The sequence below is a fragment of the Megalopta genalis genome, chromosome 8 (genome assembly GCF_051020955.1).
Source record: "Megalopta genalis isolate 19385.01 chromosome 8, iyMegGena1_principal, whole genome shotgun sequence".
NCBI lineage: Eukaryota > Metazoa > Arthropoda > Insecta > Hymenoptera > Halictidae > Megalopta > Megalopta genalis.
In genome coordinates, this window is record NC_135020.1 from 6,723,991 (window position 1) to 6,742,864 (window position 18,874).

Consider the following 18,874-nt stretch of genomic DNA (forward strand, 5'->3'; position numbering starts at 1 on the left):
TTTTTATAATCGCCGATTGTCAACAACTACAAAAACGAGGTGCAAAGTTGGATCAATCGTATCTCCTTTTTCCAAATTGTCCATTTTTGTCTACAAGCTGAAGGACAATTGGGGAGAATTTACTGTACCTTGCCGACGGAGGACTAAGAGTTGAAAGTGCGACGCCAAAAATGATGTTATTGCTCGCACAAGAGGAAACAAAACCACTACTTTCTTCAGCTTCCATGGTCGCTACCGTACTCGAACGTATGCTGGGGTGAACAGATGCTACAGGGAACGAGGTTCTAGAGCCAATTACGGCGTCCTAGCATACCCAACAGCGTCGGGACCACGACGACGATATCGGACGATGAATGATTGGACGGCGAAGCGTAGAGAATTTAGTCATCGTGCTCATTTTATCTACAAAGAGAGTCGTGGCGGAGAGGGAAGGACAAAGCGAAAGAGATGAGGGAGGGAGGGAGAGAGAGAGAGAGAGAGAGAGAGAGAGAGAGAGAGAAGGAAAAAGAAAGATAAAGGGGAATATGGAGAGAAAGAGAGAAGGCGGTTGGAACCAGATTTCCCTTCCCGGGACCTAAGCCAGACGCGCGACTGCGAAGGGTGAGTCTTTGGAGAGGACTATGGAGCACGTTGCGTCCGCGAGAGGTAGACGAGGGCGTAGTATCGCAGATATAGGCTTCAGACCACCGCTGGCCTCCTCTTCGCATTAGGAGCCACGGAGATAGTTGTAGGAGGGGTGGAGACGCTGGATTTGAAGGAAAAAGAAGAAGAAGGAGGGGGGAAAGAGGGGGCAAAGAAGGACGTGGCAGCGTTTAGCGTGGCAACGGAGCAACGCGCGACGTTGGAGTTGGAGCAGCGAGGCTCCGTAGTAGGCGTACACGCAAAGCGAGAAGAGAACACGCGGCCCCACGATCGTCGGAGAGAGACGGGACGTTTGAGCTTGTCGAAATTAATGCGGCGAATCCACTGAACGGGTGGATCGGGTTGCCCGTCGTGGCTCGTTTTGAGTTTTTTCGTTCTCGAATTTAATCCAAGAATGGGGGAGAATGGGGGACATTGAAAGCGGTGGATCTCGTCTAGACGGTCGGTGACGTCACGAGACAAGGTCGACTGTCGCTCTATCCATGGCGCAGCGCCGCTTTTCTGTATGTATACGTGCACGAGTACGTGTCCGCATCCCCATACGTACATACATGCTTACAATACGTACGTGCATACATCGATACATACGTACATACATTCGTATATACACACATACATACATTCATACATACATTCATACAAACATTCATACATACATTCATACAAACATTCATACATACATTCATTCATACATACATAGATATATACATACATACATGCACACATATATTCATATATACATGCATACATACATACACTCATACATAAATGCATACATACATGCATACATACATTTATACATACATGCATACATACATGCATATATATATATATATATATATATATATATATATATATATATATATATATACGTACATACATACATACATTCATACATACATGTATATCTTGATTTCAAACTTAGCACGTCACAGTATATATGTATTCATAATGTAGTAATCACCAATTCAAGGTTTCACGATTGATGTTAAGTATCGTTAAGCACACTATGATACGCCGAATTTAATCTTTAATACACATGAATTTAATTCTCCATTAAGTATAACAATTAAGAATTCGGCAAAACGTGATCTTATTTTGTCCAACTTTGTTCATTCTTTTTTCAAATATTATTTGCATATTTTGCTACTTTTACCTTCACATACACTGCAAATAAGCGCGGTGGGTGGACAAATATTTGTGAAGCCGTTTGCACATACATGCATGTGCATATACGAGTACGTAACCAGATAGTGTACGATGTCTTCAGGACGTCCATTTTACGTCCAGTTTAGGTCTGATCATCTTACGACCTAAACTAGACGTCTTTAAGACGTCGTATTTCAGACATTGAAACGATGTCCATTTCGGATCGTCTTTAAGACGTCTTTCATACGTACATATATAGGTATATACATACGTACATATATAGGTATATGCATACCTACATGTATAGGCATATGCATACATACATACATACATACATACATACATACATACATACATACATACATACATACATACATACATACATACATACATACATACATATGTACATACATATGTACATATAATAGGTATATACATACCTACATGTATAAGTATTTACATACATACGTAGATAGTATCTACATACGTAGATAGTATCTACATACAGTAGGTAGTATCTACATACGTAGATACGCTCGCATGGACACAGAGGCCTGCTTCCTTCCTTCTCGCGGCGTTTCTTCGTCTCGATTTATCCCTCGTCTCCCGTAGCCCCTAGGTTCTATTCGGTTCTTTCTTTTCGTCCTGTTTGCTCCCTTGTTCTTTCGTCGGGGTTCCAGGCTCTGAAGGGTGGCGCGGCCGCGTACGCGTGCATCCGTACACGCACGTACACACGAGCGGCCGCTTATATCCTTGCACAGGATCTCGGCGACTAGCCGGACCAGTTGGACTAGGAATCGGTCTCGATCCTGTTGTTCACGGTGAAACGCGGTGATCGATTCGCTCCGCCGCGCCGGAGACGTTGCCGAATCTCGAGAGCCAACCGAACACCGGTCAGATCGTTATCAGCCTTGTTCCTCTTAGGCTAGGCGCACCTCGAGCGAACGGAACGGGTATCGTGACCGACAACCACGAGAGCAGTTGATGGCTGGATGCGTTCGCTTCTAGATTGTCCGAGGTACACAGGTACACTTTATGCTTTTCTTTGAACTAGACGCGTCCGATAACACTTTTCTGCGAATGCGTATTTTAGACACCTTTCGGACAGTGCGAACGTCGCATTGCGGTCTAAGACGCGATTCCAATTGAGCAAAGAAGGATAATTAAAGGATAAACGTCCTGTATATTTGAATAGACTGTTTACGATTTGTCGTCTCAATTATTTATTATTCAAAAATGAATTTTAACTGGAACAGAGTTTTGAGGACATACATTTAGTACGGTGACCATAGATACGTGACTCCAAGATTTCAAAGCAGCTTCTTTTTTGTCTGCGTGTGCTCCATTTTCACGACGATGTATGATGGTCACTACGATGAATGAAATTCGTCGAACATACAGAAACTATTTCCTATTGTATTGATTTGAAAACATGAGGGGGAGCAAGACAGGTTCTACTTGAAAAACTTTTTCCCGTAGCGAATATTATAGAAGGTAATTGTGCAGGTTGATATAGATTGGACACACCTTGTACAATGAGAATTCGTTTGTTGATTTGAAATTTCATGTTATATTTACAATATACTTACAATATACTTTAAAATATACTTACAATATACTTTAAAATATACTTACAATATACTTTAAAATATACTTACAATATACTTTAAAATATACTTACAATATACTTACAATTTACTTACAATATACTTTAAAATATACTTACAATATACTTTAAAATATACTTACAATATACTTACAATATACTTTAAAATATACTTACAATATACTTTAAAATATACTTACAATATACTTACAATATACTTTAAAATATACTTACAATATACTTTAAAATATACTTACAATATACTTTCAATTTACTTACAATATACTTTAAAATATACTTACAATATACTTTAAAATATACATAGAATATACTTTCAATTTACTTACAATATACTTTAAAATATACTTACAATATACTTTAAAATATACTTACAATATACTTACAATTTACTTACAATATACTTTAAAATATACTTACAATATACTTACAATTTACTTACAATATACTTTAAAATATACTTACAATATACTTACAATTTACTTACAATATACTTTAAAATATACTTACAATATACTTTAAAATATACTTACAATATACTTTAAAATATACTTACAATATACTTTAAAATATACTTACAATATACTTACAATTTACTTACAATATACTTTAAAATATACTTACAATATACTTTAAAATATACTTACAATATACTTTAAAATATACTTACAATATACTTACAATTTACTTACAATATACTTTAAAATATACTTACAATATACTTACAATTTACTTACAATATACTTTAAAATATACTTACAATATACTTACAATTTACTTACAATATACTTTAAAATATACATAGAAAATATACTTTCAATTTACTTACAATATACTTTAAAATATACTTACAATATACTTACAATTTACTTACAATATACTTACAATATACTTACAATATACTTTAAAATATATTTACAATATACTTTAAAATATACTTACAATATACTTACAATTTACTTACAATATACTTTAAAATATACTTACACATTATACTGAAAATATACACAATATTACGTAGAGAAAGAGTCTCAATATAATGACATCTTATGATGATGATTTACTTCTCCGCAACGAAGTCTTAATAAATTCAAATAAACCACGAAATGAAAATATTTGAACATTTTGACGAAAAGTGTAATAACGGAGCTGAGTCTGTGTCATGAGTCCGACTTCCCATGTTCTGCGCAGAAATGGTGCGTTCGATAAGCAAGAAAATTGTTGATAGTCGAAGCAGTCGCATTGCGTCATTTCACAATGCGGCTTTTCCTTATTGATGAAAACGGAAAGAAACCACGCTACTTATGGGATAACTGAAAATAGCAACCGGGACTATAACTATCTAAATCGACAAAGTTGGAGTGTTTTGGTTTGACCTTCTATTTATACCTCTTGTCTGTGCTATCTCGCCGAACAACTTGACTGCACGATACCTAACACAATGTCTAGATGAAATGTGAATATAGGAATAACTACTAGCAGTGTGACAAGGTGATAACCAGATTGCGGATCTTTATGAAAATTCTCAGTTTCAAACGATATTTTACAAAAATTCGTACTAAAGGAAATTACTCAAGGTAAGAATAAAATGAAACTGCTGTTAGACCTTGTCTCAATTTATGCGTTTTATTACATTTTAAAAACCTACGCGTGCCATAAACGCATAAAGATCCAGTGAGAATGCACAGATGTGTCTCCTGTTTTGCAACTTTCTTTGGTGCGATTAGACTGCAGTGACGATCTTAGACTGCAGATATTTATGCGAAATCAAAGTTTACCGCATCAGTTGTAAGAAACAAGTGTTTAGCACAAATATCTTTCTTTGATAATTTAAATGCAGTTGAACCTCCGTTATACAGTCCTCTGATATCAGAATTCAGTAATTTAATTTTTAATCACAATGTTTAAGAGATGCTTTGTTCTGCTGTTTTTCCTTCATGATCGAGAACATTGATCATGATAATTTCCAACTTTTATTTCACATATCAGAAAATATCTAATCTCTTTAAATCAGGTAATTCGTTGTTAATTCTTATATAACGATTGATATTTCCTGATTTCGAGTTACGTAAACTTTTTTATACAAATCTCAATTATCACTAATTATCATTGATCCTGAATGATATATTATGTACTATTTTTAGAATGTATTAGTATCATGTCTTTGGGCCCTAGCAGTTAACTTTTTCAGTCTTATTTATCTGGATTAATTAATTCCTTGATCCCAGTGCATCGTCGCAGAACAAGAGACATCTATATTTTTTAAAGATTGAAAAGAGAACGACTCAAAATATCCTGTAATTTTGATCGTTCTGTATCAAGAAAGTGCTGTATTAGTATTTACTAGTACTATACAGAGTGAGCCGGAATTCGAAGTACAACTGAGCAACGGGTGATTCTATGTGACAAAATAAGAAACAAATTTGCTATAACACTTCTTTTATCCGGGGCTCCGGTTTCGAGAAAATCGACTCTAAATCCTGTTAAAGTTTGTCGATCTTTGTAAAGGATTTAGTTGTCGTCTATTCTTCTATCTTACCTTTGTCCGAGATAATATTTATAAACATTAACAATGGTGGAAACATTTCGTTTACTACTGTCCGTTTCTCAGAAGTCCATCGTTTCAGCAGAGAGGCAAGAGGGGTATTCCGCACGCTTCGCCTGATCGGCACACGCCTCAATTTTCTATAACCTCTTGAAACCCACTTCTATTGGTAAACGAGAAGACTCACAAGCTAATCGACGCGAGGAGCAAGGGGGATCGGTCGTCTGCTCCACCTAATCACTTTTCTTATTCAGCGCGTAACTTAGCCAATAATAAACAAAAGTCTGGAATAAAAAGAAATTGGAAGAGGCTAAGTGGAGCGAGCGACCGATTCCTCTTGCTCCTTGCGTCATTCAGTTCATGCGTTTTTGTTTCATTTTTTCTACAAGAATAAACGACACAAAGATGAACTTCGAAAACGGAGCCTCGGATAAAAAAATGTTATACCAAATTTGTTTCTCATTTTTTCACGTGGAATCACTCTCTGCCCGGTTGTACTACGAATCCCCCCCTCCCTTTGTATAGTAGTTACTATTACTATATAGTTTTACTATATAATTTTTTTCTACGACAAATTGATACACTGGATGTTATTTACGTATTTCTTTTAGAAAAATTCATACGATTTAAAAAAAATGCATATGGTATATAGGTATAATAGTCAGATATGCATGTAGTCCTTAAAGATGGAGTATGGAATTCAATTCAGTCAAGAATGTTCAATGATTTGCAAATCGGAAAAAGGGAATCTACTAAGATACTAAACGAAAAGAATTATAAAAGAAAAAAATACTGAATCCGGAGATAAAAAGTGATTTAAAAACAGTCCGTAGAAATTTAATTATTAATTTTATATTCCGTAAAATATTCTCAACATTAGAGCATTTATGAGAGTATCTAAAAATTTTTTTAATTTATTTATTTAATGTCACATCTGCTTAATAGCAATTAGCGATCACTTGTGGGATAACATTTGTAGGTTACATGTAGTGTAATATACAATAGTTTTACATTACATTTTACATTATTTTCTTGATCTAGGTTTCTTATGTTATTGTATAATTTCGCTAAACAATTTGGTTTCTTCTAAATATGACATAACTTTTGCTGTTTGTTTATTGCTGTCCAAACATTCTTTGATGGTATTAGGCATTTTTACTTTCTCTTTCTGATGTTGTTGTATACTGGACATTCAATTAGGAGTATCTAAATTGTTGCGCAAAATTGTTCGTGTTCGGTCGCACACTGTGCGTAGTCGCAGAATGAGACCGCAAAGTCGCGATCACGCGTTGGAAAAGTGTGTCCGCTCCCGCGTCCGGGCCCAGCGTAGCGTTTCCGCCCGCAGGCGTCGACTTGTTCGGCTTAAAATAAGCGCTTATCCGATTAAGATTCCATCCGAAATTCTCGGCGACACTCATTCGTTTCCCGCGTTTTCTGTCACGAGTCAAGGACACTTTATCTGCCGCGGAAATCAGTAGCTCCGTTGTCGGACTTCGGCCGGGAGATGGACGACGCTCGGTGACGTCGAGATCGCGGTTCTCGCCGAGTCGAAGCGAATAATATCTGAATTCCTTGCGTCGAAGCATAGCCAATCGGGCTCATCAATAATTCAGAGAGTCGCGGCCGACCGAGAAATTCGAAAACAAGGCGAAAATGGCTGACCGCCGCTCCGCGTTGCTTCGTCGACGGGGCAGGTCGCAACGGAGCGTTTCGATGCAATTTTTCGGAATCGAGTGGCTCTTTTAAACACTGCGACACATAGAAAAAGAGGAGAGCTCAATTGTTCTTGAAATTAAACAATAGTATAGTGAAGGTGCCTAATATAAGACCTATTTCCTTTTTAATTTATTTTAAATCTAAAATATGTATTTTTTTTACAATCTACTGAAAAATATAGGAAAAAAATTGTACAAAATCTAAAGGTATACAAATTCACGGATTTTAAAAATAGGTTTCTAATATGACACCTAATTTAGCCATTTAACCATTTTTTCAGTGGACATATACAATTTGTTTTTCAACTGGGCTTCGACCACTCGTTGGTTCGACCGTCTCGTGCCAGCCAAACTCGTCTCTCATTAGTCACTGTTTTTCGTTAATAACTCACAAACAAAGCCACGGATCGCATTTTTGCTAACAAAAAAGTTATTTCAAGTGATCTTTAGGACACCCTGTATGAACTACACGTGAGCGTGTAATAGAGATCACTGATCGAAAACAACCGGGTTGCCGAAAAGTTATAAAAGGTCGCGAGTATATTCCCACATTCTCGTAAATTGTTTTGGAAAAATTAGAAGATACCTTCGGCACAAAATGCAAAACAATAGTAACTTCTCCCTAATTCGCGCTCAGATTGCGTATAAAAATGGACGATTTGGGAAGAGGAAATACGATTATAATTACCGACTGTTAACAATGATAAAAAACGAGACACAAGGCTCGAATAATCGTATCTTCTCTTCGCAAATTGTTCATTTCTGTGCGCAATCTGAGCACGAATTAGGGAGAAATCACTGTACATAAGTAGAACATTTTCGGCAACGTGAATTGTCTCGAGAAATGATCGCACCCAGAAAACAGCTGCGTTGCCCAACTGCATCGCATCAACACGCGATCGAATTCTGATTTTCCTTTAGCAGCCGGCTATGATTGGGAAAACGACGTTCAGGAGTACCCTTTTGAAACGAGGTCGATCGAATTTGTCTATTCGATCTCCTCCGACGCCCGACGCCGCGTCGCGCCGCTTGGTCACGCCGCGAATCTTCATACATTTGAATGTTGTCGGACTGGATGCGCATTTTAATGTCGAATTCAGGTTACGTTCTAAGCGGCGCGGGAGGATGTACGCCAACGATTTTTAAACAGTAAACACCAGCTTGATTTTCAAGCACGCTTCGTGGCTTCTTTTACCTTGAAGCGAACGCTCTTCGGAGAACGCATCGAATAGGCATTTCCTCGTAGACAGTACGAAATAAATGTGTTGGATCCTCGAATGATACAATAATCAACTCTATTTCACTTCTCTATTTCCTCCTCTACAAAGCGGATTTCGTCGGTGAAGCGAATCTTTTGTGACTCCAACTGAGTTTGTCGGGAACCGGAAATCTCGGGTTTTCCGTATGGATTTTTACAATCTTATTTTACTTATTGAAAGTGGGAAAACGCATCATAATTTGAAAGAATAAGGTTATCTCAGGCCAAAATTATTAAGATAAAAATCTTTTTGAAAAATTATAAAAAACCATTATATGATCACTTTCATAATCTTTTCGCAAACACGATAATAGTTCGACTCTCAGGTAAGAATTTGGATATCCGAAGTTTGTGAACTTTCGGGACCGGATCCGAACCCGAAAATATTTCCAAACCTGACCCGTAAATTCGGATTCCTGATACATCCCCATTCCTTTCCTGATAAATACGTAAATCCTATATTCCCTAGCTCAATGAACACATACAGGGTGTCCCAAGATTATGGTATTTTCGAGAAATGAGGGATTCCTGAGGTGATTTGAAGCAACTTTTTCCTTTACAAAATTTATCTCCGAGGTATCGTTAACGAATTATTCATGCAAAACACCGACCAATGAGGGGGGAGTTCACTCGGTGCTAGGCGACCGAGCCAATGAGCGGAACCGAGCTCCGCGCGCTCGTTGGCTCGGCCGCTGCGCGCCAGCCAAGCTCGCCTCTCATTGGTCACTGTTTTTCGTTAATAACTCGTAAACGAAGCCGCGGATCGCAGTTTCGCTAAGGAAAAAGTTACTTCAAATGATCTCATGAACCCCTCAGTTCCCGAAAATACAATAATTTTAGATAGGTTGTTGCTGAAACAAGAGTCAATCGCAGGAAAGAAGAGCAATCTTTGCGTTGACACGACGCATGTGATACCTCCTTCCAGAAAGTTGGCAAAAATGTAAGTTTCGAAGTACAGTAAATTCTCCCTAATTGGAAACAAAAGCTTGGAAATATAAATGGACAATTCGGGACGAGAAGATACGATTGTTCGAGCCTTTCATATTTGTTAACAATCGTTTACTATAAAAAGGAGCCGCATGGCTCGAATAATCGTATCTCCTCTTCCCAAAATGTCCATTTTGTATACAATCTGAGTGTCAATTAGAGAGAATTCACTGTATTTGTTCTCGAAATTGCATATTTCTTCGTTAGAATTTGTCAATAATGTAAGAAATTGACACGGGGCACAGACGAGGGTTAATCTATTTGATTCGTTTCGACCTCCATAACTTTGAAGTGAACTTGTCTTACAATCGCTTAAATTCGTCTTCCTTACATCGGTCGTATGAATTTTTTGATATAATACTTTCCGATCGAAAGGTGCAGATCGTAAAATGATCTATGAAAACCGTGGAATACCATTATTTCACAGCTTGTACGACAATACCCGATAGTATTAATTACACATAGTGAAACAGCCTGTGTATCCCCAACAAGATAGAACGCTAATGAAAGTCGGTGAACGCTTTCGCAGTTAATCGGACAGTTGACAATGTTGCTCGACAACGAACCGAGTAGAAGGCGTAGATTCCAATCGGGTTTCAACGATACGGAGTGCCGAGCCGTGACTAACTTGCTAATTCAGCCGTAATTGCTTTCTTTGAAGGGATAAACGAAATTATATGTACACCGATTGCGAGTCAGGGTCGTAATCCTCCTGCGGTGCATAGGACGCAAGGGTTCTGGCGCTTCGCTGCGATTTTGGGGAGGTTAAGAGGGAACAATAGCGGGGAGTCGACGGTCACTGATTGCAACACGGGGTGCTGCCTCCAGAAAGAGTGAAATTTGCCATGTCTGGTTGCACTCTTGCCTTCCATGTACACAGTGATACTACAACTTCCTGAATTATTTCGAACATCTAGATTGCGGATTAGGGAGGTCCTTATTTTTCAACTTTCTATTTCTCCTGATCTTAACCCCCTGAATTGTGGCACTTGAGAAAACGATGTGCGCGATATTTTGAAGCAATCTGACAATGGCAACCCGTGCTGCATTTGCGTTGAAGTTTAAAAATGTTGACGATTTTATTTCATTTTGAAGCATAATCGTATTTCGTTATTTCGAGAATGTTCTTAAACTTTTTTACTAGAGGACGATACCTCAGATGAATAATGATGAGTTTTATGTGCTACTCTTGTAAAAATATATATAAATCTATATACAATCTCTATAATCCATATAAAAAAATATATAAAGATATATATCTTTAATATATATCTTATATATATCTTTATATATTTTTTTATATGGATTATAGAGATTGTATATAGATTTATATAGTAATTATATATATATATATTTTATTATATAGTAATTATATATATTTTATATATATATATAAAATCTTTAACAAGTTTATATAGTAGTTATAGTTTTCACTACTAAAAACAATTTTAGCAATTTAATTGACACTACATAAGTACTTAAAAGTAAACTTTAAAGATTCTACTACTGATATCAATTTTTCCATGAAATAAATATCAAACTTTCTTTCAATATTAGGAGAAAGAAAGAAAAAAGTTGTGGCGCCAATTATGTACTGTGTTTCAGTTACTCTGTCCCCTCCCTGAGTACTATGCTTCAATTACTATGCTCCCTCTCTGTATATGTACTTAGCCTCAATAACTGTGCAGAATTGAAAATTTAATATTTAACATCCTTTAATAAACTTCGTTTTTTAATAAAATTAATGTACGTTATAAAAATTTGTTACAAAAATACTGTATTATTATGATAACTCATTAACATATTTGCATGAAAAGTTCATATTTACATTTCTTTTCTTTAAAAATGTTGCAGAGATAATTTGAGATTTGAGGTTATGTAGCTCCCTCCTGTCGTAGGCGGTAAAGTAACTAACGTATCGAGCGAAAGATAGGTGCAGTCACTGTGCACAGTAAATAAACTACTGAAATTGAAACTAAAAACAAAAATCCAAATAAGCAATCATTATTTTGTTTCTCCGTAATTTTGATACGCTTCACCAATGCAATTAACATTGTGGTACTCGTATAATACTTTTTTAAGCTTTTTCATAAGCTACAAAAATTGAAATAATTTTCGTGCTGTTATAAAAACTTTCGTCTTTTACACGTTCAATTTTAACAAATAAATAATTAATTGAATTTAAATTAATTTTATTCTTAATTTTATTTTATTATTATTATTAATTTATTATTGTTATTAATTAATTAATTTATTATTATTAATTTTATTTTATTATTTTTAATTTTTATTATAATTTTTTTACAATTTAAAAAAATGTAATATGTCATATTCGATAAATATAAAGTTAACTATGCTTGAAAATAAACTAAAGGCACAATAATTGAGCAGTAATCGAACCATAGTAACTGGTTCCACTATCCCATCGCAGTTCTTATTTTTTTTTCGAGTAACCAAATGCGGGGTGGCTCACCGGCGATGGTGCGCGCATATTTACACACGTATTTCATGTACGCTTTGACGAACAAGTTGATCGGGTTAATCCGTATGCGCGATTAAACGTTAGGCGCGCTTAATCACTTCCGCGTGGAGGGGTCAGCACTCTTCCTCGTTCCACGCCGCGGTCTAACCCGCCCGTTCTATTGTAGCATTACGAGATTAGACGGATGAAATACGTTTCATGAATTCTGTCTGCGCGCGAGCGTGAGACTGCGCTCGACGCGCGTTAGATTGGATCTAATTTTCCAATAGACTACCGGCGGTGTCGTGCTCGTTGATATTATGAGCGGAGCCGGGAATCATCGCGACACATGCCGGGAATACACTCGCGACCAGCCTTTTATAAATTTTCGGCAACCCGGTTGTTTTCGACCAGTGATCTCTGTTTCACGCGCACACGTGGTTCATACAAGGTGCCCCAAAAATGTCTCGCAATTCAGGAGTGGGAGGTTCCTGAGGTCGTTTGAAGTAACTTTTTTCTTAGCGAAAATGTAATCCGCAGCTTTGTTTGCGAGTTATTAAGGAAAAACAGTGACCAATGAGAGCCGACCTCGGCAGGCGCGAAGCGGTCGAGCCAATGAGCAGGAATAGGCTTCGTCCGCTCGTTGGCTCGGCCGCCTCGCGCCAGCCGAGCTCGCTTCTCATTGGTCAGTCTTTTTTGTCAATAACTCGTAAACGAAGCCGCTGATTACATTTTCGCTGAAGAAAAAGTTACTTCAAATGACCTCAGGATTCCCCCTTTTCCGGATTACGAGACATTTTCGGGATACCTTGTATATTCTTGACTTGATCCAAGTACAATTTAACACTTCGACTGTCGTGTCATCGATATCTGAGTGACGCAATAGTTTGCTCATATTTGAAAATTAATTTTTAGGGTAACCTACTATAACTTTATCAGGATCAAAAAAACGTGAGAATGTTAAAAAAGTAATCGATGTAACAAAATGTAACTTTTCCGTTTTAATTTAATTAAATAAAACTCTTCAATTTTATGAAATTCTTGACGGATAAACGTGCATCTACACACGCGTGTAAACATGATTTTGGTTAATAACATTTAATCTATTATTAATTAAAACATTTACAGAAAATGTATATACTTAAATTTTCTTGTTAACCGAAATCATAATGTTTCGTATTCTCGTCTGAAGCCTAGTAAATTATGTCTGCGTTGCAAATTAATTACGTATAACGTAATCGTTTGGACATTTAGTTAAAAAAAATAATGCGCGGTTAGATGCGATTAGGTCCAGCACGCTGGATCGAGACAGTCTTATTTTATTCATTCCCGTTGTTACATCATTGTTATTCCACATTAATCCAGTAAATGAAGTTTCCTCCTTTTATTATCTAATACGACATTGATATGAGAGTTAATTTCTTAAGCCCGATCCGACACACGCTTTATCTACTATGTGTGTAATTTTCAAAGCTCTCTCTGTTTTCCATCTTCATCGCAAATATTACGATATAATTAACATGAGAAAACGAAATTTTGTGCTCACCGTGAAAGAAGTTATGGTTAACCCTTTGCACTCGAGTGGCGACTCTGAGGCGGCGCTAAAAATTGCTACATTATTTTCAAAAGAATTTTCACATTATTTAATTCGTTTGTATCCGATAAATTGCCAAATAGTAGAGAAATTTTCTGCAAGCAAAATAAATAAAATAAAAATAATCGTACCAAATGAAAATACTGTAGGTTGAAACAAATGTTTTCATTTTGGAATTAAAATAGTCTCGAGTGCAAAGTGTTGAGAAAAATGTATACGGTTCGTCTCGGCAAGCGAAACACCATGCATCGATTACCTTCGGCTATATATACTACGAATTTCGAAAAATTATGCAAACTATCTCGTGGTATCGAATCCGAGTTAGGGTGCAACCGTCGAAGTTCACTTGTTTCGATGCTACGGATGAGTAATGCGGTGAAAGTTGGTTAGGAAGACAGTCTTAGTCATGAAGATGAGTTTTCGGAGTCGGTTGGCTATCGTAGCTATATTGGGCGCGCATTGCAGAACCCGAGGAACTCCGACGAGTGCATCCGATGCACGGCTAATCGACTGTCGACTTTTCGGTAAACTCTCGAGCAGCATAACAACGCGCGTACATACTTAGCAACGCCCCGAACGCTCCCGCATCGATATCTGGGCCACAACGTCTCGTTTCCCAATGAAGTCCGTGGCCGATCTGCCCGATGATGACGATTCATCGTCACTGCTCCCTGGTTCAATGCACTGACCGCGTGAACAATGCAACAAGCGCGATAGACGCGCTGCACATCGGCTTGATAGTCTTCACGCTAAACGCACCGACCCGGTCAAAATGACCGGTTTCACGTTTTTTAGTTTAAAGATTGCATAATTTTAGATTCAGCTTTTAGAAAACAACATTAATCACTCCCGAACTGCTCATTGCGGTATCATTTCGCTGTTATCCCAAGTATACAGGGTGGGCCGGAACTCGTAATACAACCGAGCAGATTCTATGTGCAAAAGTAAGAAACAAATTTGGTGTAACAGTTTTTTATCCGGGGCTCCGGTTTCGAGAAAATCGACCCTGCATGCGAAGGTTAATTAGAAAAACTATGTTACTTAGCGAATCATTTAATAGCAGAAAAAGAAACGATAGACAATTTTTGGCCAGATAATAAGCCCTAAAACATTCACAACTCGAAGCTAGGTCGGTTTAAGGAAGCTGAAACTGGAAACTTCAGCGTGAGCGAAATAATTAACTCAGTCGATCCTCTTGCGTCCTGCAAAATCCTAATAATATTTGGATCGCTCGAATATTTTACGACACGAATTAGCTTCCGAACCTGATTTGAAAATAAAGCTATCCATGTTGGAGCGACATTTCGCGAATCCTGGGCCACCGTTCTGCAGCTACTTGGTTATTCTCAGCGTATCGAGCTGCGGTCGAACGCAAATGTTGAACTTGTTCACTCGAAATTGTAAATAAAGTTACTCGTTTCTTGTAGGAACGATGTGTTACTAAAAATTAGAGACAATTACTTTTAATGCTAGGTTGTTAGTTTTCATACTTTGGTGGTTGATAGAGTTTGTACAAAAACCATTCTGGGTTAAATTGCTTTCAATTGAAACGGTAATAACAATTTTATACTTATTTTTTCAAATATAATTATATTATATTTCAAAATCTTTTTTCAGCTTATTTAATAATTACGGAGCTGCGGAATATAAACCAAATGGAATATGCTGTGTGCACAAAATTCTATACAAAGCTAATGTAGTAAGTATGAAATGATTTAGGAAATAAAATTTCAAAGTATAATCTAACCACACTAATTAATTAGGCTTCGCGCATGAATTCTGCTGTTTCGTACCGGCATTTCGATTTCAAGATCAAATTTTACAAATTTATCCGAATAAACCGGTTACCGAAGCCGGCTTTTGAAAACCGACAAATCATAGCAATCAGTAGAAACCATCTTTTGCCTTTAATTTCTGAAAGTTCTTTTAATAACGTGGTGATATATCTATCATCCTTACGCCATATTTTTAAATATATAAATATGCAAAGGAGAGATGTAATCATTTTGTTTCTTAATATAAACCACTTTTCTTTTTAATTTACCCACCGGTATTCTGGCGGGTTTTTAATATTATCAAGCACTAGGATCTCAAATATTTAAGTGTTAATGAATCGGAACACAAGAATAGAAGAATTTTATTTAAAAAATAGCAATATTTGCAAATCGTTTAAGAAAGGTAGTTACGTAATAAGAATGGCAGTTACAGTTCTGTGAACTTTCAACGCCAACGCCGGAACTGGTTGGTGGAATATATTAACGTCAACGATATTATCAGTTTTTAATCAATACCATCAACGTGTATTGTAGCACTATATCACATTCTGCGAATTAATTAGGCGTGCTGTTTTCTTCGAACAGTACCTAATTCCAACATTTTACGCACCACCCTGCTTATAATTGATGTAATCGATCTGAAAAAAAGGGACACAATGACTATCGTTTTTATGTGGATAATTTCCAATTGAAATACGAATTTTTAGAAACAAATAATGATTAATTGACAATTAAAACAATTAAATCAAGGAAACAGCAGCGCATCGTAAACAATATTTTCACGTTTCAGTGATTTTGGTTTGCTGGATTGCTTTGAAATCGTGTATCTATGATGTCGTTAATGAATAAAAATGGAAGAAAATTATATTACACCGTCACCAAGATATTCAAATTAACTATGGGGCGTCTCTTGCCCCGTAGCGCGACAATTAGGCTTGCACCAGCCGGGAATATCCCGCGTCCGGCGCTCGTACGCGATGGAAAATCGTTCAGCCGGACCGAACGCGCGAATTACGCGTCGCGAGCGATAAATGGATTCGTTTGAATTCCCGATAAGATGACGTAAGTGTGTTAAACGACGCGTTGTTGGTGTTGGCGGTGCTGCTGTTGCTGCGACTATCGCAGATAAGAATCGGAGCCCGCTTATCGGTGTTACCGGCTGCGTTTCTCGAGCGGGTCAGCTCCGCGAGGAAAATAGGAAGCGGAGCAGCAGCGGCGGCGTTTCCCCGACGCGGCTTGCTTCCGGTGCTGAACATTGTTCGGATGACAGCCGTGAAAAAAACACGTCGCGTCTCGAGAAATCGATTCGCGTTCGGGGCCAGACTGGCTTTTTTTATCGGAGCAACGTTATTTGCAGCGAAGGTCAGATAGCCGGCTGGAATTACGAAAACACTCTTTCACCGCGTTATCGTGCGTTCTTTTTTTAAAGCCAGCTTCGATGACCGACTGAATTATCGGCGATCATTTAAATTGGAGTATTGCAGCGGCGCGGCGGCGAGATAAGCGAGTGTTACGTTGTGAAACGTGAACAAGCGAGAGAGAGAGCGCGCGCGCACTCGCCACGCTTTGCTCGCAACCTATTGCAAAACAACAGAAATCGTCCGTGCAACAGACACAGGCGCGACCGATACGTGGAGGAGGCATTACGGAGTCCAAAGTATTTTCGCGAGCGTAAAAATAGTGATGTGCACGGATCGACGATGGCCGGCAACAGCGATCGGCCGACGACGCGTTGCGACGACGACGACGACGACGACAACGACGACGACGATGACGACGACAACGACGACGACAACAACGACGTTGCCCGGACATAATTGCCGCCGTCGTGTGTGCTTAATCGTTTTCATGTTGCTCCACCAATGAACACTCGTCTAGGTCTACGATATCGTTTCTATTGATAAACAAATTAATTGTTGCCGACGCGTGTGCGCGCAATCTAAAGCAATCTAAATAGGAGACGCACGATGCGCTGTCGCCCTTGTGAGATGCTTCTTCGCTATAGTGACAAGACAAGGTACACTAATGCACAAAATTACTGCGAGCGACAATGATATTTCTCGTCACTTTTTAACCAGTCAGCTGTTTTTGACGAGTATGACACTCGTCATGACAGAAAATATTGTCATTTCTTCGTGGCATAAATGGTTAAGCTGAATAAATAAATATATGTTATTAATAATGTTCAAAGATAAAACAATTGTTTTATTACAACTTAATTCTTTATTATAATAGCCTTTTTTTTTATTATAATACACTTTTTAAAGATATTGCAACAGCTAACTAGTTAAAACACAATGTAAACGAAAAATAAATAGTACACTTTATATATACACTACTATGTTTGCATATGTATATGTATGTAGCTACTTATATAATATGTATTATATGTATTATATGACCCGAACGCCGTCAACGCTAGATTTACGGAGCACAAAAAACAGCTATTTTATATTAGTTTATAAAAGTAACAATAAGACATTTATTCTGATTTTTAACATTTGTCGTAGGTAATATATAAATTGAATAAATCACTCATAACTGTATCTTTACGATGTAAATAATCGTAAATTAAAAAATTAGTGACCCGTCATTTTGACGGGACATTAAATGTTAAAAAACATATAATGCTAGCAACAGTTCAGTATCGTTGATTTAATACTACCAGAATTATTCGGTAATCCAGAATCTCGATTTAATCATGATTTTGTGGATTAGTCTATACTAGAACAAGCTCATTGGTTCTGAATCCATGTTCACTAGAGGATCCGATCGTTGCTGCGGATATCGAAATGCATTCGAACTTCGATAAATCATGCAAATAAGGAACTGGTTAATACGATTTCCAAATTGTAAAGTGTTCTTTTTATTGAAATTCTAAAGTAAGATGAGTTCGAATTGTTTTTAGATTGCAACTTTTGGAGGCACTATTTTTTCAGCAGTGTACGAGAATTAAACGGGAAAGGTATAAAATACAAGTATAATAATGTGTTTCTATTCTTTTGTATAATATAGTAAATTCTCCCTAATTGACGCTTAACTTGGAAACAAAAATAGAGAATTTGGAAAGAGGATGTACGATTATTCGAGCCTTGCAGCTCGTTTTTATAGTTGTTGACAATCG

At 37.3% G+C, this 18,874-nt stretch overlaps 1 protein-coding gene across 4 annotated transcripts in view; it reads left to right on the top strand.

The window, feature by feature from the left end:
* Oatp74D (Organic anion transporting polypeptide 74D) overlaps positions 1 to 18,874 on the top strand; it is a 248,904-nt gene that overhangs the window by 52,519 nt on the left and 177,511 nt on the right. Inside the window, exons 2-3 of one of the 4 annotated variants that reach the window (XM_076524074.1) lie at positions 15,593 to 15,674; positions 16,541 to 17,767. The exons of 2 other annotated variants lie outside the window; for them this stretch is intronic. The gene's annotated coding sequence lies outside the window, so the exon portion shown is untranslated. The remainder of the gene's footprint in view (positions 1 to 15,592; positions 15,675 to 16,540; positions 17,768 to 18,874) is intronic. One more of the 4 variants, XM_076524075.1, reaches the window with a different exon arrangement.